At 45.8% G+C, this 25,019-nt stretch overlaps 1 protein-coding gene across 3 annotated transcripts in view; it reads left to right on the top strand.

Annotated features, from left to right (window-relative positions):
• Positions 1-25,019, top strand: part of FBXL7 (F-box and leucine rich repeat protein 7) — a 200,340-nt gene that overhangs the window by 39,832 nt on the left and 135,489 nt on the right. For 2 of the 3 annotated variants that reach the window (XR_014513377.1, XR_014513378.1), the window contains exon 1: positions 12,100-12,822. The exons of the other annotated variant lie outside the window; for it this stretch is intronic. The gene's annotated coding sequence lies outside the window, so the exon portion shown is untranslated. Of the gene's footprint in view, positions 1-12,099; positions 12,823-25,019 lie in introns of those variants that run through there. 3 annotated transcript variants of the gene reach the window in all.

The raw sequence follows: 25,019 nt of genomic DNA, 5'->3' as shown, positions 1-25,019 counted from the left end.
TTTGACCTTAAACTTCCTGATCCTTATTACTTCCTTTTGGCACTTAGTGCAAGAGGCCGCTTTTCCGCCACTTGAAATCAGCTCAACCTTTCCCTTCTGCCTTGTATCTTTTCAGATATCATTCTCTGCCTGGTACATTTCAGCCTCCTGCTTATGTTTTATTAAATACAACTGGAAAGCGAGCTTTCCATTAGGGAAGCTTAATTGTTGCAAAACAGCAAACTGGTGAACTCCCATCTCTCTCCCCTACGTAATTTATTAATTCCCGTGTCAATTTAAGTCGCAAAAACCCTAGAACGGATTTGCAAAATAGGGGAGGGAGGGGGACATATGCAAGTGATTTTAACGCACATACTGGAGAAAGTTCGTGCGGATGCCAGAAATGAAGCAATGCTGCTATACTGTCCAGAAGCAACAGCCTGATTTTAATTAAGCCAGAAATTAGTCTTCTATTACAGCACTTGTAAACTATGGGAAATGGTTAAACACATACTAATTGGGCTGGCGTTACATCACGCCCCATGTGTAGAATGCCCTTCTGGCGAGTCCCAGAATGAATCACGGGGCATAGAAGATGTCTCAGGCTTGTTGTGGAGGAGAAAACAAAAGGTCACTTTCCGCTCTGTGCAGATCTGCTGTGCTTACAATGTGCCCTGATTGTATCAGATGCGTTGTCTTGCCAGCTGCTTTCTTCACAGCCCAAAATGATGGCTGTGATCTGCTCCATCTTGTATACAGAGCAATGGAAAGGTTGATGTGCTATTCTTATACTCCCAGTCGCATACTTGGGAGATTTGAGAATATCTGAGCACATTTCGTCAAACAGGGGCTTTGCAAGTTGGGGGGGGGAGTGTGGGGAGCGACCATGGGAAAGGAAGCCCAGGTTAGGGGCTAAACCTCAGCCATGTTTTCTTCCTGCCCCTCTTTCTTTAAAGGAGAAAATGGCAACTACTAGTTTGCCTGTAGGAGTCAGTTTGACAGAAGCAGCAATTTTCTCCTTTACAGGAGTGTATTAATATGCTGCAGCAACCAATGTTTTGGCACAAATCCTGCCATTAAGAGATTGGGCCCTTTATTACAACCTGTCACAATCTGGTGAGCTTTTGTTGAATTATGCTGCGATGTTTCCCCATCAGGTATACTCAGTGCTGTTTTTCTAGAAAAAGAGGTGGCTGAACTCACCCTGAATGCCTCCCTTGTTCTGGCAATGACTCTCACCAGAGAGGTGGCCGGACTGAGTTCTGGTGAGTTCTGGCTGAAAAGAAGCCCTGGCTTTACTACTTATCCATTTCATTTCTCAAAACTTTATTGCATACCCTCCAACATTTCTCCGACAAAAGTGGGGACATCCTATTGGCATGCATACAAGATTCCAATAAGGTTCAGTCCAATAAAATCACTTGGGGAAAACTCCATCTAACCCTGAAGTTAATGTTCTGTAACATTCACGAATCTTGCCTATTTAAGAGTTCTGGAGAACTTAACGCTTGCCACACTGAGAGCCAGTGTGGTGTAGTGGTTGAGAGCGGTAGTCTTGTAATCTGGGGAACCGGGTTCACGTCTCTGCTCCTCCACATGCAGCTGCTGGGTGACCTTGGGCCAGTCACACTTCATTGAAGTCTCTCAGCCCCACTCACCTCACAGAGTGTTTGTTGTGGGGGAGGAAGGGAAAGGAGGTTAGCCGCTTTGAGACTCCTTAAAGGGAGTGAAAGGTGGCATATCAAATCCAAACTCTTCTTCTTCTATTTCTGACATTTTGGGTTGGCCTAATAAAGATACTGCCCAACTGTGAATTTTGGAGGGTTTACAGACAAGTGTGACCACCTTTGCTTTTTATGGGTTTTGGATTTTTGCCGTTGTTGTTGTTCAGAAGGAGTGGAGGGAGAAGGAACCCCCACCTTGAGTGAGGCTGAAAAAGGAGGAGAATCTGTAACTGATTTGCCTGTTGTGGAATTCTCATAATTTCCCAGAATTATTCTTTGGACAGATGTACCGTTTCCAAACAAAGGCTTGTAAAATGCACAGTGTGGACAGAGTTCCTCCCCTTTATGTACGTCAGACATAACCAGCTGTCTGAGAATATGCATCCCTACCTTGTACGTACACAATTCCATGTGTGTGTGCTTGTGTAGGAATTTCCGAGAGGCACAAACTGGCATATGTTGTCTTTTTGTTGCTTTGTGATTTCCCCTCTCACATAGGGTTGCCATATTCCAAAAAGTAAAAACCAGGACACCCCAAACACCCCAAAATTATTCAGCTGTTTTAAAGGAAATCACCAAGATTGCTGAGCTTTTTTAAGGAGAGACCAAAAATTGTTGATCTTTTTTTTTGAAGAAAACACAAAAACAACCACAACATAACTGCGATGGCAGCCCAAGAATAGGGGTAACTCTCTCTCTCTCTCTCTCTCTCTCTCTCTCTCTCTCTCTCTCTGTTTCTCTCATGAGTTAGCATGCCCAGGCAGGGCTGGATTTAGCTTTGATGAGGCCCAGCTGTCCTTTGTCAACAACAAATTGTCACTGTTTTTTGTGTTGAATATACGCTAGATGGTAATTTATGGACCTGATAGTTATCTAAAGCCATTTGCACATGTTGCCATGCAACTAGTCCATGCAGAATGTAAGCACCCTATATATAAAGGTAAAGGTGTTAGGTCCAGTCGCGGATGACTCTGGGGTTGCGGCGCTCATCTCACTCTATAGGCCAAGGGAACCAGCGTTTGTCCGCAGACAGTTTCCAGGTCATGTGGCCAGCATGACTAAACTGCTTCTGGTGAACCAGAACAGTGCGCGGAAACGCTGTTACCTTCCCGCCGGAGTGGTACCTATTTATCTACTTGCACTTTGACGTGCTTTCGAACTGCTAAGTGGGCAGGAGCTGGGACTGAGCAACAGGAGCTCACCCCATCGCAGGGATTCGAACCGCCGACCTTCCAATCAGCAAGCCCTAGGCTCAGTGGTTTAGACCACAGCGCCATATATATATATATATATATGAAGCTAAAAAAGGTAAAGGTACCCCTGCCCGTACGGGCCAGTCTTGACAGACTCTAGGATTGTGCGCCCATCTCACTCAAGAGGCCGGGGGCCAGTGCTGTCCGGAGACACTTCCAGGTCACGTGGCCAGCGTGACATCGCTGCTCTGGGGAGCCAGAGCCGCACACGGAAATGCCGTTTACCTTCCTGCTAGTAAGCGGTCCCTATTTATCTACTTGCACCCGGGAGTGCTTTCGAACTGCTAGGTTGGCAGGTATATAGGAAGCTAGCTCAGGTCTAAATAATCAAAACTGCCTGGAGAATGTGCTTACTGTCTGTACTCCTGTCACTCAAGCTGAGCAAATTTTTAATCAACCTGATTGGGTTGGAGAAAATTTCTCTCCTTTTTTAAAGAATGATTTTACACACAGAGAGGCACGTACACGTACTTAAAAGTTTCTGAAGTACATAACATTTTTGAAGTGATTCCTGATGGGATCCATGCATAGGTCATTTGGGGAACCCTCCCGCCAAGCTGGGTGAAGATCTCTCCAGAGGTATCTGAATCAGTGCAGTTGGGAACGTTTCGGTCCAGGATCTTGATTCAAAATGGCACCTGCCACCCAATCACAGACAAATTAAGCTGGAGTTGAAAAATTAGTTATTTGTTTGCATGTCAAGACCCCGAGCCCTCCCCATTTGTAGAATAATGAAACACACAGACACCAGTATTTTAGGTTAATGGGATAATTAAGGCCACAACTTTATTGGTTACAGAATGTGAGTTGGCTTAGCCATTGGATTTGAACTGACTATATCTGACTCCTGCCCACCATGAAAGTAGTCTAGTAAGGGTCAACCACCAGTAGGGGGAGCCCTGTTGATGTACATCAACTGAGAGTCCCCCAGGGTCCCTGATGGGGTCATGGCATGGCCCTAGCCCATACCCAGGCTTCGGACAAGAACCATACCCTCGGATCCCTTTAACGGAATACCCTTAAAGAGGAGGGGCAGGTGAAGACCACAACCTCCCCTCCCATAAACCAGGTTTTACCAATGCCTAACTGCCAAACCTTACAAAGTTGTGACGATTGCTACGAGGCAGGCGAAAACCACATGGCTGGTGCCCATTTGCCAAGTGGGAAAATTCCTACCTGGCCCCCTCAACAGGCGACCAACCGTGGTCCATAGCAAAGCCAAGATAGTGAATGCATGAAAATAGGGCGGGAAGGCGGGAGAGCCGATGAAAGAGAAGGTAAGGAGAGGGAGCCCGCTGGCCGTGCAGCAGCTTAAATAAGGCAAGCCATGCCCCCTAGTCGACCGGATTGGTCGTCCGGGGGTGTGACACTGCTGGGACTCCCTAGGACATAGGTGGCATTGCCACACACCCCGCTGTACACAGGGAGAGTGTGTCGTCTGCTTGCAACACCGCCCCCCATGGAGGGGGAACGACTTTATGGGAACACTTTGCAAAATTGGTAAATAAATGTAAATACAACTGAAAGGAGAACAAATGCATCAACTAGCAGATTTAATTCAAATGTAGATAAAGGCAGTGGGACGTGGGTGGTGTTGTGGGTTAAACTACAGAGCCTAGGACTTGCCAATCAGAAGGTCGGCGGTTCGAATCCCCGCAACGGGGTGAGCTCCTGTTGCTTGGTCCTTCTCCTGCCAACCTAGCAGTTCGAAACATGTCAAAGTGCAAGTAGATAAATAGGTACCACTCCGGCGGGAAGGTAAATGGCATTTCCGTGCGCTGCTCTGGTTTGCCAGAAGCGGCTTAGTCCTGCTGGCCACATGACCCGGAAGCTGTACGCCGGCTCCCTTGGCCAATAAAGCGAGATGAGCGCCACAACCCCACAGTCGGTCATGACTGGACCTAATGGTCAGGGGTCCCTTTACCTTTAGATAAAGCCATGGCTGCATACAGTATATGTGCCCTTAATGCATAAATGGTTTACTATTCTTTGTGGTGAGTGTCTAGCTGGACGCACTGCAGTCTGGACAATCCAGGTTCTGTAACCTCTGAAAGTCAGCATTTACTATTATACCTAATTCCAGAGACAAAGGTCAACGGAGCAGCTATCAAACACATGCTTTCAGGACTTCGGTGTTTTCTTTTGGATTCCTTGAGGTATTGCTGTGCCCAAAAGCAATCAACACGCTCATTTGGAATTATGAAATATGAACAGCTATTTGGAAATGTAGTCATCTTGGTAGTGTCCAAAAGAAGAAGTAATCAGAATATTATATTTGGCTTGTAGATTGAAAGACGAGGAAAACATAATGGATCGGTAAATCCTCACTGCTGTTCAAATATGAATGAGTGAACATTACACTGACATTACAGTAATTCATCATCCTTTAAGTATTAGAGCAAGATATTGGAAATATTATTAAAAATAACAATCTCAGGGACCTTCTACCGTTAAGCGGCAACATACCAAAATACATTCATATCAGGGAATTGTGCAATTGAGACAAGAAGTGATCATGCCATTCTTTCAAGATTTTCAGAATAGACCTTTTAAAGCAATCAATTAAAACTTGAAGGAAGCCAAGCCAACTGACAGAATTTGAGGACATCTCTTTAAAATGGTTTGATGAAAATCAAACTTTTTAAAGAACTGGGAACCTGATCAGCCATTCAACAACTGTTACGGGAATTTTTTTAAAAAGTAAAATAGTGTTGATGGCAATGAGATGTTATTGGTGACTCACTTGGGCCTAAATACATTTTTCAATATTAAAAACCAAGCACACCAGAAGAGTGACATGCATACCTCATAAACTAATTATTCCCATGGAGCTCTTTCTCCTAGCTTACAGTATTTTAAATTTTAATTTTTTAAATTGGAATCTGAATAGAGAGTGTGTGTGTGTGTATATTAAACAGGCTGTGTGACCATATTTTTTTTTGGCATGGTGGGTGAGGAGTCATTTAAAGACCTCTTGCAGATTCCCGCAACAGAATCACTGTTTTGGTTAACAATCTTGTTCTAGTTGGTTTACATTATAAATGCATTCACAGAAGTTCTTAGTTGGATGGTGAACAATTCTCTTGTAAAATGATGCCTAATTTGCCCCTGGAAGTGAGAGCTGGACCATAAAGAAGGCTGATCGCCGAAGAATTGACGCTTTTGAATTATGGTGCTGGAGGAGACTCTTGAGAGTCCCATGGACTGCAAGAAGATCAAACCTCTCCATTCTGAAGGAAATCAGCCCTGAGTGCTCACTGGAAGGACAGATTGTGAAGCTGAGGCTCCAATACTTTGGCCACCTCATGAGAAGAGAAGACTCACTGGAAAAGACCCTGATGTTGGGAAAGATGGAGGGCGCAAGAAGAAGGGGATGACAAAGGACAAGATGGTTAGACAGTGTTCTCGAAGCTACAAACATGAATCTGACCAAACTGCGGGTGGCAGTGGAAGACAGAAGTGCCTGACGTGCTCTGGTCCATGGGGTCACGAAGAGTCGGACACGACTGAACGACTAAACAGCAACAACAACAATTTGCCCCTTGTTCAGTTATACAATTGACTAACAGTAGCAAAGGAGTTACTGCGGTTCTGAAACTCCCCCCCCCCCCACTGCCTGAGCCCTTGAGGCAAGGGCTTTCATTAAATAACTCATCACAACTCCATAAATCAACCAGAATCTCATAACTCTTCAGCAACCTTATTTTGTTCTCAGGAGACAATGGAGTAGTGAAGTCAAACTGTTGGAAGGTTGCAGTGCCTGGTGCGGTTGTAGAGACTAATACAGGAGAGACATGTTTTGTTGCAGCTGGGACAGGTGAAGGTGACTGGTTGTGCTGCTGCAGATGAACCATGACATTTCTGCTCTTTGTGGTCTTTCCAGTGGTCATTCCTCCTCTGGTCACTGCTGTGGACACACAGCCTGTCTGTCTGTCTCTAGGCTCTGTGATCATCTGCAAGGGATTCCTACATGGCGGTGTTGATGTTGCCAGATTTCATGTCATGTTTGCAGACATCTTTGTAACGCAGAAACAGGCCTGGTGCCTGAAGCCAGCTTCCTGTAGAGCACATTCTTGGGTATCTCGCCGTATTCCATTCTGTGGATGCAACCAAGCCAGAGTAGATGTTGCTGAAACGGAAGTGTGAACATGCTTTTGTTGTTTAGTCGTTTAGTCGTGTCCGACTCTTCGTGACCCCATGGACCAGAGCACGCCAGGTACTCTTGTCTTCCACTGCCTCCCGCAGTTTGGTCAAACTCATGCTGGTAGCTTTGAGAACACTATCCAACCATCTCGTCCTCTGTCGTCCCCTTCTCCTTGTGTCCTCAATCTTTCCCAACATCACGGTCTTTTCCAGGGAGTCTTCTCTTCTCATGAGGTGGCCAGTATTGGAGCCTCAGCTTCAGGATCTGTCGTTCCAGTGAGCACTCAGGGCTTCAGAATGGAGAGGTTTGATCTTCTTGCAGTTCATGGGACTCTCAAGAGTCTCCTCCAGCACCATAATTCAAAAGCATCAATTCTTCAGCGACCAGCCTTCTTTATGGTCCAGCTCTCACTTCCATACATCACTACTGGGAAAACCATGGCTTTAACTATACAGACCTTTGTTGGCAAGGTGATGTCTCTGCTTTTTAAGATGCTGTCTAGGTTTGTCATTGCTTTTCTCCCAAGAAGCAGGCGTCTTTTAATTTCGTGGCTGCTGTCACCATCTGCAGTGATCATGGAGCCCAAGAAAGTAAAATCTCTCACTGCCTCCATTTCTTCTCCTTCTGTTTGCCAGGAGGTGATGGGACCAGTGGCCATGATCTTTGTTTTTTTTGATGTTGAGCTTCAGACCATATGAACATGCTAGTGTTAGGATATAGTTCCGTTCCACCTTAAAAGGAACAGGCATGACTGTTGTGTGTCACATGCCTGTTTACTTCCAGCACAGGCTTGCTAGGAACTTCCGTTGGTATATTGCTTTTGCTATTGCTGTTTTGCTGGACACGAAGGGAAGCAGACATGTTTTCCTTTGTTCCTGAACTCTGCTAAATAAATGCTGCAAGTAATGCTTACACATGTCTCTGTCCGCTACTTCCGTTGTGAAGATTTATTCACTCCGCTGATAAGAGCGTGCTCAAGTCCTCTGAAGACTTCTGAGGCTCGAGTCGCTAATTGATGCTGTACTGGAGTTCGCCCGGCTACCGGCCGGTGGCTGGAGCCAGCTGGGGGCCTGCCAAATGCCCCTGTCTCCCCGGCAGTATCCCAACAGCTAGGAATGTGGGACTGGGAGAGCACAACTTTGTTTGAAACTCTGTCCTGCCATGTGATAGACTTGTGGAAGGTGTGGAGGCATCGTTCCTGACGGTTGTAAATTGCCCATAGCTCACTTCCATAAAGCAGCATTCTCAGCAAGCGAGCCTGGTGGACCTTCTTCATCTTGGTATTGGATATTAGCATCACATTATCCTATACCCTTTTGGAGAAAACTGCCTTGCCAGTACGCTTGTCCAGCTTGGCGTCAATGGACAAGTCGCCAGTTATGGTGGAACCCAGACAGACAAAATCGTCTACCACCTCAACCCTATCTACAACCTAGCTAAGCCATAGTTTGTGGATTCTATCTATCTATCTATCTATCTATCTATCTCTATCATTTATTTATTTATACATTTCATTAATTTTATACATTTCATTATTTTACAACCATTTTGACATTTCAAAACTTGACTTCTTCCCCCCTCTTTCTGTGGTTCCTTAAATTTGTTTTTAATACCTTCTGCATATCCAAGTTAACTTAATTTGCTCATTTACTCATCTTCTTTAAACATATACTCTTATAAAATTGCAGGTTATTACAATAATCCTGCCAATGTTTTCATCTGTTTATAATTTATCTGTAAAAATATTCAACAAACCATTTCCATTCTTTTATATATATAAAGTTTGTTACCTTCATTTCTTACTCTTCCAGTAAGTTTTGCCATTTCTGCATATTCCATAAGTTTTAGCTAATGGGGCCTCCTGCTGCGGCCGCACCGCCAGAGCACGATTTCTGTTCTCATCCTGAAGCAAAGTTCTTAACCTGAAGCACTATTTCTGGATTAGCGGAGTCTGTAACCTGAAGCGCATGTAACCTGAAGCGTATGTAACCTGAGGTACCACTGTACATATTCACAAACCATGCCTATCCTGTTATGAAGTGCTGAGCCAGTGTGGTGTAGTGGTTAAGAGCGGTAGTCTTGTAATCTGGGGAACCGGGTTCGCGTCTCCGCTCCTCCACATGCAGCTGCTGGGTGACCTTGGGCCAGTCACACTTCTTTGAAGTCTCTCAGCCCCAGTCACCTCACAGAGTGTTTGTTGTGGGGGAGGAAGGGAAAGGAGAATGTTAGCCGCTTTGAGACTCCTTAAAGGGAGTGAAAGGTGGGATATCAAATCCAAACTCTTCTTCTTCTATTTTGAGAGTTCCCCCCACACCATCTTCGATCCAAATTCAGGCAAAGAATGACCTCCCTGGCAATGCGTCCACAGCCTCATTTATAAGGTCCAGGAGGCTCTATAGCACTGAGATTTGCAAAAAGGGGGAATTCACCGGTTGTGGCTTATCCTGAGTGTGATGGAGAAAGCCCTGCTGAAATTCTGCTCCTTACAGTATGAACCTTGTAGACCGAACCAAGACTGCTCCCTCCCAATAAAATACTGTTGGGAAGTATGAACATAGGACTTGGAACCTTCAGTTAACCTTGATAAGAGCACGTTGTGAACAAGTCATCTTATTCCCCCTTTGTGGGGTTGGGAAACTCAAAATTACAGACGTGAACTTTAAAAGGCCTCTCTTTGGGGGAGATCAGCAAACCTGGGTCCTGTAAGATAAGCCAGACATTTATTGTTTCACTGATTTTTTTTGATTAAGTGGCTGCAGACACAGGTACTAAGCAGGAATTGTGACTTCTGTAGCATCTTCTTTTTATGTTTAGAGAAGTGTCTTGTTGCCAGGGCCTTGGGGAAAGGGACAAGGAGACCATGGAAGCAGAAACGGAACTCAAATATCTAAATTAAAAGCAGAAATTTGTACTGGACCACCAGCTTGGCTATCAAAGCAAATTTTTGTTTAAATTAGTGATTGGGAATTTTGCCCTAAATTGTTATAAACTTGGCTCCTAGGGACCCGCATATTTTTCCTCCAGCTCTCTCCCAAAGAATTTGGCCGTTTAATTTATCAAGGGGCTTATTAATGGAGGTTATTGTGTGCTTGCAATTCCATAGACTCCTCTGAGGATGCTCAGTGCCCCCCCTCCCAGGGAAAGGTTCAACAAAAGCGGCTAGAAGAAGCTTTAATTAAATGTCTGCTTTCAATGGGATTACTGCCTGATTAATCCAGCCTCTGTCTGCCTGTCAATCATGCCTGTCATTATAATTGTCAACTATATAGCCGCTAACTATGTGAAAACTCAATCTGGCTGTTCTTTATTTAAATGTGTCATTTTGGCTTTATTTATTTATTTTACATGCGTCTCAAAGAAGCGAACCTTCCAGCTCCCCGAGTTTGCCACTGCAACCTGTTTGCCAGGAAGAAGTAGAATTGATTCAGGTCCACACTCCTTCATTGGAATGTGTGCTGCAGACTGACTTTACTCAGCAGTAGACAGTCCCACTAAGTTTTGATGGGTTTTGCTCCCAAGAAAATGTGCACAAAACCACGCCCTTTCATTAGCCCTTCTCAAAAGTTGCAAGTCCTCTGTCACTCTCTGATACTATTCAGCACAGCCAATGACTGGCTATGAAGGATAATAATAATAATAATAATAATAATAATAATAATTTATTATTTGTACCCCGCCCATCTGGCTGGGTTTCCCCAGCCATTCTGGGCGGCTTCCAACAAAGATGAAAATACACTAAAATGTCACATATTAAAAACTTCCCTGAACAAGGCTGCCTTCAGATGTCTTCTGAATGTCAGGTAGTTGTTTATCGCTTTGACATCTGATGGGAGGGCGTTCCACAGGGCGGGCGCCACTACCGAGAAGGCCCTCTGCCTGGTTCCCTGTAACTTGGCCTCTTGCAGTGAGGGAACCGCCAGAAGGTGCTCAGCGCTGGACCTCAGTGTCCGGGCAGATGCTTGGTACAGTTCCTTCTTCACTGTCATGCAGAAAAGTTCCAAACGTTGTTGTTTGCCAGAACCTGCCTGTGATCCTGTGTCTGACCTTGCCTGGTTTCCTGCCTCGTGTCCTGCCTTGGCCCTGTTGGACTGACTCCTCGCAGAACCCTTGAATTCGGGACCGGACCTGGACCGCATTGCTCAGGTTACTCCTGGGCCCAGCACAGGTGTAAAGCACTGAGCCTCTTGGGCTTGCCAATCAGAAGGTCGGCGGTTCGAATCCCCGTGACGGGGTGAGCTCCCATTTCTCGGTCCCAGCTCCTGCCAACCTAGCAGTTCAAAAGCATGTCAAAGTGCAAGTAGATAAATAGGTACCACTCCAGCGGAAAGGTAAATGGCATTTCCGTGCACTGCTCTGGCTTCGCCAGAAGTGGTTTAGTCATGCTGGCCACATGACCTGGAAAAACTGTGGACAAATGTTGGCTCCCTCGGCCAGTAAAGCGAGATGAGCGCCGCAACCCCAGAGTCGTTTGCGACTGGACCTACTGTAACTGTCGGGGTCCTTTACCTTTTTAAGGTCCCTTTGGCCCCCAAAATAATATATTTGAGCCCCCCCCCCCAGTTGCTGAGCATTGCTATTCAGATAGGATGTATGTGCCTTGTATTGTGATTGATTACGTGGGGCGGGGCTTACCTGCCCTCCCAAATATTTTATTCAAGTTGGTACCCCTGGCAGTGAGGTCGAGAGGGGAGTCTTGTCGTCTGGGCAGCCCATGACCTCCATACACACTGCCCAGACTTGCGCCCCGGAGAGGTCACTTCGCGGTTTGACTTCACCCCCGAGGCGCACTCCATTGTCTGTCGAGACAGACGGCTGCCAACAATTCCAAACTCCGTAACAAAAGAAGCCCCCTCCTCCGAAGAGTTTCCTTTCAAGGAGGGAAGGGAGACATGATTGGAAACATCTTTCTGGGCGCAACGCTGTTCCTGATGCAATACCGCTGCGAAAGCCGAAAGGCTGGCCAGGAAAAGCGGGGGGGGGGGGGGCGTGCAGCGCGCTGCTGTGTCTTTAAACAGCCACGACCCTGGCTTGGTCTCTCTCAGGCTCGGGCGGTGATTGACACGGAGAGGAGGCGCCTGCTTGTAACAAAAGTCGGCGGCGTCGGAGCGCGCGGGTGCGCGCGTGTTTGGAGAAGCAATCTAGTTAACAAGTGGCCGCGATTCACCGCCAGGGGGAAGAGGAGGAGGAGAGAAAAGACAAGAGCCGAGCCTGGAAAAAAAAGAGAGGCTGGAGCGCTTGCAAAGGGCTCTGCCACTCCCCGGCCAGCTCTGCAGGAAGGAGCGCGTCTCGGTCTCTCTCCTTGCTTTGGGCTTGACAATCTCACCTTCCCTGCGCTCTGATCGACTGGTGGATTACATCTGGAGCTACTGCCCCTTACTTCCTCGGTGTCCCCTCCTCTCAATTTTTTTTAACCCCCTTCTCTCTCTTTTTGGAGGAGTCTAAGTTTGTTTCGATCGTCGCAAAAGGCTGAAGGGCGGCGGAGGGGAGAAACCAACTGGAGAGGAAAGGCTAGAGAAAGTCCCCTGCGCTCCGCCGCGCCTCTTTTCGCGGTGGCCTTTTAAAAACAACCAGCGCCGCATCTTCTCTTTGTCTCCTTCCTCCCCAGCCCAAACATTTATCTGTGGTTCGACATGGTGGGTGTAGCGGGGAGGAGGAGGACGAGGACGAGAGTATGAAGGCGGCAGGATGGGAGCGAACAATGGCAAGCAGTACGGCAGTGATGGTAAGTCCGCTTTGGCCAGGGCGGGCGCAACGGCGCGGCGCGTCCCGAGGTGCCTTGGAGAGGGGGCTGCAGGCGCGCGCGCAGGGCGGGCGGGCACTGCTCTGCCAGCCTCTCCGAAGCGTCCGGAGAGTTTGCAGACGTTCCCCGAGAGGCAGGAGTCTGCCCGCCTCTCCCCGTTCCCTCCCCACCGCAGCTAAGGCACTGCAAAGTTGCAATCCCTTTTCCGGGAAAATCTGGATGTCAGTATGGGGAAAAGCTCAAGGCAGGCTTGGTAGTTCCTTCCTTGGCTTTCTCTCCTCGCACCCGCAACCCAGTCCTCGTGCACCTTTACGGAGAAGCTGGTCCCACGGAGTTCAGAGTTAGTCCCAACTCCTAGGAGCCGAGGTGCTTTGCCCCTCCCCAATAAAATATTTGAGGGGGTTGCCCCCCCCCCCCACAGTTGATGGGCATTGCCATTCAAATGATGTGCATGCGCCGCATCATGTGATGGATTATGCGGGCGGGGCTTACCTGCCCCCCAATATTTTATTCAGGTTGGCACCCCGGTGGACCTGACTTCACTTAATGTGTGAATAGGAGGGACTAGTCTTGACTTTGGAGTGCGGGGCTTAGGATGGGAGGGGCACAGCGGATGCGTATCTGGTTTGTTGGGAAAAGCAGGGAGATGCTGATGGCTGCATATGATAAAGTTGTTTGGTATAGGATTCTAGAACTGTAGAGTTGGAAAGGATCCCCTAGGAGTCATCTAGTCCAGTCCCCTGCAACTTAGGAATCTTTTGCCCCGCGTATAGGTGGCATGCCAGTTACAGTATTTATCACGCACAGCTGAGTGGTCTGCCTCCTGTAGCAGGATTGTCTTGGTGGGTTGACAAAGGGAGATACAGGACTTTCTGCTGAACGCAGGAAAATCGCGCCACCTTAAAAATGCACCCCAAGTCTGCATTCACACTTAAGGTCTCCAACAGCAGTAGTTCACTCTTGCAAGTAGCTTTAGCTTTTGTACTAGATTCATAGAGAGTAAAATGAGTTGGCAGGGTGGACAGCCCAGAAGTGGTACACGTTGTTTGAGTTTACTGCTCTTGAAGAATGTGCCCACACCCAAACTTAGCAGCTCCCCTTTCCCCCTCCCATAATCCTTTCCTAAAATTCTTATTTAGACTAGCACATTTATTTTAGTGCAACCGAGCCACACTTTGCATATAATTAGTTGTCGGTCCTTCCTGCCATTGTGTCTGTGTGTTTTGAGATATTCTGTCTGTAGGCTGTAACCCTTTCCGGGACTCCTGTCTGTTTGAAATTCCTCAGTGGCATGCAAGCAGAGATTCCACCTCAGTATTGTAGCTCCTTAGGGAAGGTTGCTTCTGCTGCCTGCTAGATCAGTCAGAAGAGCCTGAAGATGTGGCAGTTCCTTTTACTTTTACAATATCAGGGTTTGCAACAAGGAGGCATTTATTTCTCTGAATGTTGAGGTACGAAAATATACTATTTGAAAAAAAGAACCTCCATAGTACGTGCTCTGGGAATGAGAAACTGCCGTGTTCAAACACTACTTGTTGTCTGGTTATTTATCCTATGTGTATTTGCTTGTGAGTGAATTCAGTGGGTTCAGTCAAATGTCTTTCCACATAAGCAGGCAGAAGTGTGCCGCTCATATTTCGGGCTGCCTTTGAAGGTGACCCGGAAACTACAACTAATCCAGAATGCAGCAGCTAGACTGGTAAATGGGAGTGGCCGCCGAGACCAGATAACACCCACACATTGGCTCCCAGTACATTTCCGAGCACAATTCAAAGTGTTGGCCCTGACCTTTAAAGCCCTAAACGGCCTTGGCCCAGTATACCTGAAGGAGCGTCTCCACCCTCATCGCTCAGCCCGGACACTGAGGTCCAGTGCCGAGGGTGTTCTGGAAGTTCCCTCCCTGCAAAAAGTGAGGTTACAGGGAACCAGGCAGAGGGCCTTCTCGGTAGTAGCACCCGCCCTGTGGAACGCCCTCCCATCAGATGTCAAGGAAATAAACAATTCTCTGACTTTCAGAAAACATCTGAAGGCATCCCTGTTTAGGGAAGTTTTTAACGTTTGATGTTTTATCGTGTTTTTAATATTCTGTTGGGAGCCGCCCAGAGTGGCTGGAGAACCCAGCCAGATAGGTAAGGTATAAATAAATTGTTGTTGTTATTTATTATTATTATTATGTTTGCAAATTGCTTCACAATTTCCACTGTGTTCCTTGAGGCCTTCCCCATTGCCCTCCAATGAGGCTGTCGTCAAGATGAGCCTTAGATTTGTGTTTCTCTCATCAAAGGCCAACTAATGTGTTCTTTCTTAAATCACATTTGCTTTCAAATGTGCCGACTACGATTTTACATGTTTTGCAGTGCTCACTCGTTTTGTTGTGTATTTTGTGTGTGTGTGCTTTTAAGGGCATCCTATGATAAACTGAAGACTTCTGCAAAAAAGTGATTTCTCTGTGTGAAACTGACAAAGGGCCTGCCTTCTGAATTCTGAAATAATGGGTGGTTGCTCACCTAAGTTCCTTTTCTGAAATGTTTGCTAACTTTCTAATTGGAGCGGTAATTCTCCACTGTTTCCTGTATGGATGCTCTTAATTCTTTGCCAGACATTCAGAAGTAATCTGAATGAGTCTAGAACAGTGGTTCCCAACTGGTGATTCATGGACCCCACGGGGTCTGCATAACATACCCAGGGGGTCCATGGCCATATGTGTCAACTGTCCAGGACATCCTGTTTCGGGGGACTGCTCTCACCCCAGAGATATCAACATTTTCAAAAGTATCAACATTTTCAAAAGTAGGGGGTTCATGTCTTGGCTTTTGAACTAAGTTCACAGTGCTTAGTTAATCAGGAACCATTGGTCTAGAATGTTTTTGGTACGGGTCCCTTCAGTAGCTGTCTGTGGAGGTGCAGGTCACTTCTGTGTCCAGGGCAGCTGTCTACCAGCTCCATCTGGTACATAGGCTGAGACCCTACCTACCCACAGACTGTCTCACCAAAGTGGTGCAGGCTCTAGTTATCTCCCGCTTACTGCCATGCGCTCTGTGTGGGGCTACCTTTGATGGTGACCTGGAAACTACAACTAATCCAGAATGCGGCAGCTAGACTGGTGATGGGGAGTAGCCGCCAAGACCATATAACACCGGTCCTGAAAGGCCTCCATTGGCTCCCGATAAGTCTCCGAGCACAATTCAAAGTGTTGGTGCTGACCTTTAAAACCCTAAACGGCCTCAGCCCAGTATACCTGAAGGAGCGTCTCCACCTCCATCGTTCAGTCCAGACACTGAGGTCCAGCTCTGAGGGCCTTCTGGCGGTTCCCTCATTGCAAGAAGTGAAGCTACAGGGAACCAGGCAGAGGGCCTTCTCAGTAGTGGTGTCTGCCCTGTGAAACGCTCTCATATCAGATGTCAAGGAAATATACAACTCTCTGACTTTTAGAAGACATCTGAAGGCATCCCTGTTTAGGGAAGTTTTTAATGTTTGATGTTTTATTCTGTTTTTAATATTCTGTTGGGAGCCTCCCATAGTGGCTGGGCAAAACCAGCAAGATGGGTGGGGTATATATAAATAAATAGCAGCATCTCTGGGTGGAATGCACCATTGTATGTGGAGGTGTTACAAACATTCACTAGGCCTTGTGAATGTGGGAGCACAGGGATCTCAGAGGTGCAGGAATTTTCTCACCAGTATCCAAGTAGCATCCCTGCATACTGGACTCAATATTTCCTTCTTAGATAGCAGTGGCATTATTCACTTAGAAAATGTATTTAAAGTACATAATTTGTTGTTTAGTCTTGTGTCCGACTCTTCGTGACCCCATGTACCAGAGCACATGAGGCACTCCTGTCTTCCACTGCCTCCCGCAGTTTGGTCAATCTCATCCTGGTAGCTTCGAGAACACTGTCCAACCATCTCGTCCTCTGTCGTCCCCTACGCCTTGTGCCCTCCATCTTTCCCAACATCAGGGTCTTTTCCAGGGAGTCTTCTCTTCTCATGAGGTGGCCAAAGTATTGGAGCCCCAGCTTCAGGATCTGTCCTTCCAGTGAGCACTCAGGGCTGATTTCCCTAAGAATGGATAGGTTTGATCTTCTTGCAGTTCATGGGACTCTCAGGAGTCTCCTCCAGCACCATAATTCAAAAGCATCAATTCTTCGGCAATCAGTCTTCTTTATGGTCCAGCTCTCATTTAGAATAGAATAGAATAGAAATTTATTGTCATTGTCCGTATATACACAGTATACACAACAACGAAAATCAAACACCCACCCAAAGACCGGCTTCACATACACATTTGCACGTACCTCCAACACTCTCATCCCATTCAGACATAATCTATAAAACATACATAATCCAGAATATAACATGACCTATTAAAAGCATAACATGACCTAAACCCTATCTCATTCCTTCCTACTCCCTGCTTGCTATTTCTTACAACTGGCCCTGAGATCATTATTTCTATACGTCACTACTGGGAAAACCATAGCATTTACTATATGGACCTTTGTCAGCAAGGTGACGTCTCTGTTTTTTAAGATGCTGTCTAGTTTTGTCATTGCTTTTCTCCCAAGAAGCAGGTGTCTTTTAATTTTGTGACTGCTGTCACCATCTGCAGTGATCATGGAGCCCAAGAAAGTAAAATCTTTCACTGCCTCCATTTCTTCCCCTTCTATTTGCCAGGAGGTGATGGGACCAGTGGCCATGATCTTAGTTATTTTGATGAAGTACATAATAGTTTTGTATTTAGATGGGGCTTTAGCTTTTCTATCTGCAATTTGAATGTGGCCAGACAGTGTGAATTTGGACCAGTCTGCCTTGTGTTTTCTCCTGCTCTGTCACGAACTCTTAATGCTCATTTAATATTGGCAAGAAATTCTTCTGTTTAATATAGAGGAATTCCCAAACAATTCAGTGCAAAGAAAGCTGTACATATACAAAAATGAGTGAAACTTCAAATACCTTTGACTTGATGGACCTTGAGTCATGGAGGATAATGTGAGGATCTTTTTAGCTTCAAATGCACCAGGACTAATTCAGAGTCTGGGTTGTTCCCTCCTGAAAATATGTCTTGCTTTCTGCCTCACACTTTGTGAAATAAACATGGGGGGTGCCTTGTGAATTACATTTAACGCAGCAGACACTGTCTATTCTTTTCTATGGGCTTTTGAGCAAGCACCACATATATGTAAATATATTCTTTTATAACCCTTTGTAGTTGATTCTTGATATTTCAGGGATTCCTGCCTTGTGCAGTGTAGTGTGGGGCTGCTTCCTGGCTACATGGCAAGTTTTTCAACCCCAGGGACAAAGCAAGAGAGAGGCAGAGTTTAATGTGCTCCAGCTGTTCTATATAAATGCTACCTCTGCAATTTCGCTTTACTGAAACCCTTTTTCTGAGTTTTGCATTTAGATGTATGGAGCCTAGTCTATCCTGCTCAGATGCTGTTCTGCGCAAAACTGTTGAGATGGTTTAGTCCTTCTTTGTGCTTTCATGTAAGTGATGTTTGGGAAGGTCAGATTAAATGAAACCCGCAGGAACCTTTTCAAAGTTGATACAAGGAACTTCAGCTACCAAAAAAAAGGCCTTTGTTTTTCACCATTTCCCTGCTTTTTAACTGTTTGGGTTGTAGTCAGCATAGCTATACCAGCTGAATTTACTGTTGATTTCAGTGGGGCTACTTTGAGTCAAATCAGAGACATCACCTTGCTGACAAAGGTCTGTATAGTTCAAGCTGTGGTTTTCCCAGTCGTGATGTATGGAAGTGAGAGCTGGACCATAAAGAAGGCTAATCGCTGAAGAATTGATGCTTTTGAATTATGGTGCTGGAGGAGACTCCTGGATGTCCCATGGACTGCAAGAAGATCAAACCTATCCATTATGAAGGAAATCAGCCCTGAGTGCTCACTGGAAGGACAGATCCTGAAGCTGAGGCTCCAGTACATTGGCCACCTCATGAGAAGAGAAGACTCCCTGGAAAAGACTCTGATGTTGGGAAAGATGGAGGGCACAAGGAGAAGGGGACGACAGAGGACAAGATGGTTGGACAGTGTTCTTGAAACTACTAACATGAATTTGACCAAACTGTGGGAGGCAGTGGAAGACAGAAGTGCCTGGCGTGCTCTGGTCCATGGGGTCACAAAGAGTTGGACACGACTAAAGACTAAACAACAACACTTTGAGTCAAAACTAGCTGAACACTGTATTTTTTCATACTGCCAAGAAGAGCTGAACACCAATCACCTTCGCTTTCTCTTAAGGAAAAAGGACATTCTTCACCCTTCCAGTTGGTTTCCCAGTGTGGTCAGGAGGATGCATGTGACTGCTGGACCCTGGGAAGCAAGGAGGGGGACCAGACTTCCTGCCATGTCTTGTCTAGTGGCTGGGAAGCAGAGTTCCTGCAGAATTCTCGGATGGCTCACCTCACTGTTTCAGTTACTTCCATTTTTTTTACATTCTCATCTGAAGGATTTTGGCTAGGGCTGAGACTCTTCATGGTTCCCAAAGGGCTTGCTTTTTGTTTTCTTCTTCTAGCCTGGGCCAGTTGATTCAGCAATTCAAACCCTTCATTAGAGCCTCTATGCTGGGCCCCTGCTGGCTGCTGCTTCGTGTTGGGTGCTACGTGTTGGATGCGGGTGGCGCTGTGGTCTAAACCACTGAGCCTCTTGAGCTTGTCCATCAGAAGGTTGGCAGTTCGAATCTCCGCGACGGGGTGAGCTCCCGTTGCTCTGTCCCAGCTCCTGCCAACCTAACAGTTCGAAAGCATGCCAGTACAAGTAGACAAACAGGTACCACTGTGGCAGGAAGGTAAACGGCATTTCTGTGTGTTATGGCTTCCATCACAATGTTCTGTTGTGCCAGAAGCAGTTTAGTCATGCTGGCCACATGACCCAGTAAGCTGTCTGTGTGGACAAATGCCGGCTCCCTCGGCCTGAAAGCGAGATGAGTGCCGCAACCCACTAGTCACTTTTGACTGGACTTAACTGTGCAGGCGTTCTTTATGTTTACCTTTTACATGTTGAGAACCTTTCAGAATAGCATGAAAGTTAGTGTAGGGAGCTGAGTGTAGGAGCGAGAGGCAGAATTGATCGAAATGCCCTCCCTCACTATTAAACTGACAGAAGCCTCGACTGGATTAAAAAAAAAGCTTTTCTGTCTCTTGAGGAGAACCCATTGGATGCAACCCAGTTTGTTCAGCTCATACGTTTTTGTCCATAGATCCCTTTGGGATCAAACTGGCTCTTTAGCTAACGATAATATGAAAGTTGCATAGGCAAAGAAGAGAGGAATGACATATATGGGGAGAAGATGTAGTGGAGAAAAACTGAAAACAGGTAACATCCTTCATGGAGCATACTCCATAAATCTTTAAAGCAACATGTGTCGTTTATACTTCATACGTGCCTAGCATATTTTGAAGTGTAACTTGGAGAAGAGATGGCTTGAAGGAACGTTCTGTTTGCCATAGGGTGGACAGGCTCTGTAGGAATACACATCCTTTATTATCTCAATTATTACATATTTCACTTGGCTGAAGTGGCACAAAAATACCGGCAATATTATTTCATCATAGAGGAATTAAGCCCACCCGCCTTTAGTTGAATTCTGGAGAAGAGCCATGTGCTTTTATCCTGCCACAGAAACATGTTCCCTTGTCTAGGTCATTCAGGGAGGGTGGAAATGTGGAGAAATGCATGGTTTCCTGGAAAGGAAACTTCAATCGTCCCCAGCATTTAATATTGGGACTGTGTTGATGTGTAGGTGAGTACAATAGAAATCAGCTTTGAAAAAGTTATTATCGGCTTAGTCAAAAGCAGGGATGGGGAACCTTTGTCCTTCCAACTGGTCCACAGCTCTCATCATACAGTGGTATCTTGGGTTACAGACGCTTCAGGTTACAGACACTTCAGGTTACAGACTCCACTAACCTCGGGTTAAGAACTTTGCTTCAGGATGAGAACAGAAATTGTGCGGCAGCGATGCGGCAGCAGCAGGAGGCCCTATTAGCTAAAGTGGTACCTCAGGTTAAGAACAGTTTCAGGTTAAAAATGGACCTCTGGAACAAATTAAGTTCTTAACCCGAGGTACCACTGTACCTGACTGGGGCTGTTGGTAACTGGAGTCTGCAACAGCAGCTAGACAGTGGTCTAATGTTTGCCTTCTTCTGAATAATCTCACTGAAAATAGTCTTTGACATTTTGCCAGGTCAGGAAAAGACTATAGGACAGTTATTCTAAAAAAAAAGGTGTGTTATCTGGGTCTTGTTTATTTTTGTTTTTCTTAATGGCCAACTTTATTTTATCTTAAAATTTGTAAAGCCAGTGTGATACAATGAACGAAACTCTTGACTGAAGGGAGACTTGAATTCAAGTTCTGCCTTTGGCAGAGGCTGACTGCATTCACACAACATAGTGAACTGTAGTGAATGGTGTACCACTAATGGTTTATCTCTTCCCTAGTGTGGGTGGGAGCCACAAACCACAATCTCTATCTTAGTATTATGTCCAAACTGGAGATTATAGTATGCTTCACTCAAGCTGTGATTGGTAAGCCAAGGACAAACCTTAGCTTACAGTCATATTTTGTTTGCCCAAGACAGATCTCAATTTCCAGTTCAGATGCAATGAAACCAGGGAGTGTGACTTGTTGCTCCTGAGCACGCTAGGAGAGGCGTTCCAGTTTTCGAACGATTTTCGGAATGTCTGGCATGGCTTCTGTGGCTTCCAATTGGCTGCAGGAGCTTCCTGCAGCCAATCAGAAGCTGCACTTTGGTTTCCAAATGTTTTGGAAGTTGAACGGACTTCTGAAATGGATTCTGTTCGACTTCCAAGACTGTATCTGAAAGCATTTTTTTTGGAGGGGGTGTACAGTGGCTGTTGGGGAAAGAAATGGCTGGCACATCTAGTGTATCCTTCCAAGCAAGAAAGAAACAGGAAGTCCTTGGCCAGGCTTGAGCTTGAAACAGGAAATTCCTGTCTACTACCACATAAATGTACCCCCGTTATTGTCGTCATTCAAGTGATATTTGTTTCTCTGTGGTTTGTAAGATAAGATGTTCACACTGGAAGTTAGCACACTAACAATTTCTTCCCTGCTTTCTGGTCTTTCAAATCAACTTCTTTCTCTCCTGGATAAAGAGTGATATTAGGGAGACTTCCTTGTCTTATACTTTGATAGAGCATTGAATATGTTTTTCCAAATTTTGAGTGCAAGTGAGATTCTGTTCCGCTAAGGGCTGCTTCTAATGCTACTAATGTCAACAAGGAGAGCAGGAAGAAGGATCCGTAATACTTTGTAATGTCTTGAGCAACTTGCAGATTGGCCTCAAGAAAACATCCCAGACTCCTTCTGTGTTCCACCCCAGACTGGCTGTGTCCATGTCCACTATGAGGAATGAAGTGGCAACAAATTAAAAGGAGACGACCTTAAGGAGCGTGAGTTGCTGCTATATCAGAATTGAGTATCCTATCCCAGATTACAGACTGGGTCCTCTCGCCTTTGGAAGAATGTGTTTCTGTGATATTTGAGCAGGGTCTAAAGTATTTGAGGGATATATTTTGACAACGTGAGCATTGGAAACAAAGCGCCTTTTCTGGTGTTAGTGTGGAACGCTTATAATAGAATAGGTGGGCGTATCCTCATTCCTTTTATTTGTAGGCTGCTTTTCCACAAAAATTCGTGCTCAAAGCGGTTTGCAACGAGGAAAGCAGGAATGCATTTCAAATAAAAACCGCAGAAACAATTGCATAATAACATAGCAAAACAATTCCGTAACAACACCATAACATAGCAAAACAATAGCAAATACAGTAACAATAGCAAATATAGTAACAATGCAACGCTTTTATACTGTCTTGGATGGGTCTGCATGCACAAGGTTCCAATTTCAACTTCTGCTATCTCCAGTTAAGACAGGCACCCCCAACCTTCGGCCCTCCAGATGTTTTGGACTACAATTCCCATCATCCCTGACCACTGGTCCTGTTAGCTAGGGATCATGGGAGTTGTAGGCCAAAACATCTGGAGGGCTATAGGTTGGGTTTGCCTGAGTTAGGACTTCTGTTAGCAAGTGGGGAGAAAGCCTTCTCTGCCTGGTCTCCTGTAGAGTCACTCCCAGTACAACTGGACCATACAAGTTTCATGGGCCTATGGCTTGAGAAGCTTCACGTGTGCATGAAAGTGCTAAACAAGCCCTTCCAAGCACCTTTAATGTGCTTTGTTGGACTGGTCATGTTGTGTGGATGCCTGATGATCGTCTTCCAAAGCAACTACTCTATTCCAAATTTAAAAATGGAAAGCGTAATGCTGGTGGCCAACAAAAGAGGTTTAAAGACTCTCTCAAGGTGAATCTAAAAACTTCAGTATGAACACGGACAACTGGGAAACACTGGCCTGTGATCGCTCCAATTGGAGAACAGCCTTTACCAAAGGTGTCATGGGCTTTGAAGACGCTCAAACTCAGGACGAAACGTGCTAAGAGGAAGGCACGCTTGGCAAACACTCTCCATGATCAACTCCCACCTGGAAACCTATGTCCCCACTGTGGAAGGACGTGTGGATCCAGAATTGGCCTCCACAGTCACTTATGGACTCACTGTTAAGACCGTGTTTATGGAAGACAATCTTACTCGGCTACGAGTGATTGCCAGAGAGGAAAGAAGAATGTGTGTTTTTTCCATTTACTTGAGCAAATTTTTCTCTTCTTCTGGAGTCCATCTTTTCAGCACCATCTTTGAATGTTGCGCACGCTCCTCTCCTCTTTCCGTTTTTTGAACAGAGGACTTGTAGAAGGCTACAACCAGGTGGTTGGCTTTTAATAGTCCCCTAGCTTAAGTAACGTTGTTATATGTTAATTGGTTTAAAGGGGACTGCTCTACCCGCAGTGTGTATAAAAAGCTGTGCACTTGAGCAAGGCAGGACTTGTGGGTGGGTGTGATAGAGCAATGAGCTGCTAGAAGTCCCAGTGTGATGCTAAAGTTACTGAGAGTTTTACTCAAATGGGGAGGAGGAGGCAACAAAAAGTTTTTTATGTAACCGTAAGGGGTAGTAGTTTTCTTAAACCCCTTAAACTATATTCTGAGAGGTATAACCATCCAGCATGCTCAGTATGTCAAATCACAGGGCTATGTTCAGATGATCATATCTCGGCGGCATGAGCCGTGATAGAAATGAGTTTTGTTTTGGTTACAAGAGCCTCTTTTTTCCTCCCTCTGTGATACGTCTGATCAATGTGCAAAAGTCTTCTAGTGACTATAAGTTTTCGTTTTTATCAGAACCAGAAAGCTATGGTTACAAGCATTGACACAACACAGTGGTTTGGTTCGCACATCATGTGAATTTGCTGGGTCTTGGTGAGAGCACGCCTTGGGCAACCATCCATCAAACCTTGTGTACAGATTGTGGTTAAGTAGGAAAGGTCTTAAACATGATCCTGGGTTCATATGACATGTTAAGCCAGACTCTGGCTGAGTTTTGTGCTCTGCTGACCTGAAAAGCCCAGGGAGGAGCAAAGCAGCTGCAGTTTTCTCCCTGGGAGCCATGCTTTGGTGCCAAAGTTTAAGACATCCAAATTTCATGCAGGCATGCCAAAAATGGAGAAGAGAAAGGACCACATGCATGACAAAAGGCTTAGTCATATCTCATCACATTAAGCCAAAACAGGTTTTAAAAATTCTGCTGATGTTGGCTGCTTGGACTTACTGGTTTTGTGGTTCTTTAGCTTGTAAACTATGAGTTAAATTCATCATCCCTGCAAGAGTGCTTCCTGGGACTCTAAGCACCATCCCATGTGTATATAGTTTATGTGTGATGCCCTCTTAACATGGAAAGGAGAGGGACACTCCCTCTTCTACTATGAGAAGGATTGTTTCACAGTAATTGATGTAGCCACTTTTATTGCAGCCCTAATACAAGAAATGGGACTCGGGTGGCGCTGTGGGTTAAACCACAGAGCCTAGGACTTGCCGATCAGAAGGTTGGCGGTTCAAATCCCCGCGACAGGGTGAGCTCCCGTTGCTCAGTCCCTGCTCCTGCCAACCTAGCACGTCAAAGCACGTCAAAGTGCAAGTAGATAAATAGGTACCACTCCTGCGGGAAGGTAAATGGTGTTTCCGTGCACTGCTCTGGTTCGCCAGAAGCGGCTTAGTCGTGCTGGCCACATGACCCAGAAGCTGTATGCCGGCTCCCT

Source organism: Podarcis tiliguerta, assembly GCF_965153285.1.
Source record: "Podarcis tiliguerta genome assembly, chromosome: 7".
Lineage (NCBI taxonomy): Eukaryota > Metazoa > Chordata > Lepidosauria > Squamata > Lacertidae > Podarcis > Podarcis tiliguerta.
Note: the sequence above shows the minus strand (reverse complement) of the source record. Positions and strands in the feature narration are given on the sequence as shown.